The sequence below is a fragment of the Nuphar pumila genome, chromosome 6, assembly GCF_984573655.1.
Source record: "Nuphar pumila chromosome 6, dmNupPumi1.hap1.1, whole genome shotgun sequence".
Classification (NCBI taxonomy): domain Eukaryota; kingdom Viridiplantae; phylum Streptophyta; class Magnoliopsida; order Nymphaeales; family Nymphaeaceae; genus Nuphar; species Nuphar pumila.
In genome coordinates this window covers 41,289,025-41,291,845 of record NC_143254.1, presented here as the reverse complement: position 1 = coordinate 41,291,845, position 2,821 = coordinate 41,289,025, and positions in this window count along the sequence as shown.

Genomic DNA, 2,821 nt, shown 5'->3' with positions numbered 1-2,821 from the left:
GAAGAAGAAGAAGAAGAAGAAGAAGAAGAAGAAGAAGAAGAAAGTCAAGCTAGTGACGAGGAAGAATTCTCAAGCTAGTGAGCAAAATCTTATACTACAAACCTCTATTTAAATGCATTGTAATACTTGATGTGAATTGTATTGCAATACTTGGTGTGAATGATTAAAAATTTTATTTCAATGTATTGTAATACTTGATACGAATGATTCGAATGCATTGTAATACTTGATGTGAATGATTTCAATTATCTGAATGTATTATAATTTATGCAATTAACGAATGATTTGAATTAGTGCAATACTTGATGTCAATGATTTGAATTATTTGAATGCATTGCAATGCTTGATGTGAATGACTTGAATGCATTGTAATACTTGATGTGAATTATTTGAATGTATTGTATGACATATGTTATTTGTTAGAATATGGTTCGTGGAGGTTATAGTGGTCGCTCATCCAGTAGTAGCCAGGCTCAACCTTCATCTTCACGGGCTCCTGTGATAGGTATATCATATAACTAATTAGATGCTTGATTAGTTCAAATGCACATTCTGAGAACTTGGTGTGTATTTTTTTACAGATGATGTTGCGCCTGTACACGACCCACCTACACCAGTTGATCGCACAAGTCAACAGCCAACACAGGAAACAGGGTCTTCTCAGGCTGGCACAAGAAGACTCATTCGAATAGTGTATATCGATAATCGACCGTAAGTATTTTGTTTTCAATTATTGCATATCTTTTAAATATTTTATATTGATATTTACTGTGTAACAATTCATGTGCAGCACGAGGTTTGAGCCACAAGAAGTAGTACGGGAGATTAGGAATTCACTTCTTCAACATCTACCAGGACCAGTTGCTCAATGGAAAGAGTACCCAAAGGAGGTATTAGACAGATTGTGGTCCTCATTCATGGTATACAGTTGTTCCTCATAGTTAATGTGTTTCATATTTAATTTATTTAAGCAATGTCTACTAACTTTCTGAAAATATTTGTAGGCTTCGAATCGCTTTGCAACTACGGTGGAAGAAAATGATGCAAAGAAGGTGTGGCAGAAGGTGGCTGCCAATCGATTTGCAGACATGCTGCACACTATGAAGACTGCAGCAAAAAAAGCATCTGGCGTAGTAGATGATCCATTACTGTGGAAGGGCCATGGTCCTATTACTATCAGGAGAGATTACTGGGATGAAATGTGCGATATGTGGGCGGGAGATGCATTTAAAAATCGCTCTGCGAAGGCTTCACAAAATCGATCGAAGATGCCCGAAGCCCATCTACACACAAGTGGATCTAAGACATTTGGGAGCCACCTAAAGAAAATGGTAACTCATCAATATATAATATTAATTTTATAAGTATTGTTGCAAATTTGTGTACTAAATCTTTTGTCATTTAACTTCGCAGGAAGCAGAAAAAGGAGGCAGTGTACCATATAAGGATGTGTTTGTAGAAACACATAAACGGAAGACCACGGGAGTCTTCGTATCAGAGAAGGCGAGAACGACAATGGTATGTATTAATTCTATTAATAATCATTGCAATATATATGCAAGTCATCATAATGTTATCATTAATTATTAATGAATACTTTAAACATTATTTTGTAGGAGGCATATGAGCAACAAATGGTAGAGCGATATGGCGAAGACGCTACTCAGCATCCATCATTTGATCCTACAGCATGGGTGACTGCAGCAGGTGAACCCAAAAAAGGTCGCGTGTTCGGGTTTGGGAGTAATATGAACACTTCACCAGTTATTGGTTCTTCCAGTTACGGCTCACCAACTTCTTGCGCCGACATAAGCTCCAAGCAGCCGACTATTCTTTCCGGTGATGATGTACGCGAGATCATTAATGAATCACTGAATAACTACTTCCAATACACCGTCGCCCCCTTTCTCCGAAATGAGATCAAGGCCGCTGTTCAGGATAGGGGATCTTCGATTCCAGGTCTCTCTCAGGTATAATCACATATATAGTTTTTTTGACTGTCTTAAAGCACATCTGAGCATGGTAGAATCACATATAGAGTTTTTCTAGATGCCTTAGAACACATATGAACATGCTATAATCACATATTCAATTTTTTTACTGCCTTAGCACACATATGAGCATGATAGAATCACATATATATATTTAACTTTTTGTCTGTCTTAGAGCACATATGAGCATGATAGAATCACATATAAAGTTTTTTTGATTGCATTAGAACACATAAGCATGCTATAATCACATATTCAGTTTTTTTACTGCCTAAGAACACATATGAGCATATTATAATCACATATTCTGTTTTTTGACTGCCTTAGCACACATATGAATATGCTATAATAACATATAGAGTTTTTTAACTGCCTTAGAACACATATGAACATGTTATATATCATTTATGATAGAATCACATATAAAATTTTTGGCTTTGCCTGCCTTAGAGCACATATGAGCATGTTATATTCACATATTCAATTTTTTTACTGCCTTAGCACACATACGAGCATGATCGAATCACATATATAGTTTTTTGCCTGCCTTAAAGCACATCTGAGCATGGTAGAATCACATATAGAGTTTTTTTATATGCCTTAGAACACATATGAACATGCTATAATCACATATTCAATTTTTTGACTGCCTTAGCACACATATGAGCATAATAGAATCACATATAGAGTTTTTTTATTGCCTTAGATCACACATGAGCACATGATAGAATCACATATAGTGTGTAATTTATTTCATTATATTTTGTTTATCAATACTGACTGTTCTTTTCTTGTGTAGGCTGCTAGCGATAATCAGGGTAGTGGAGCTG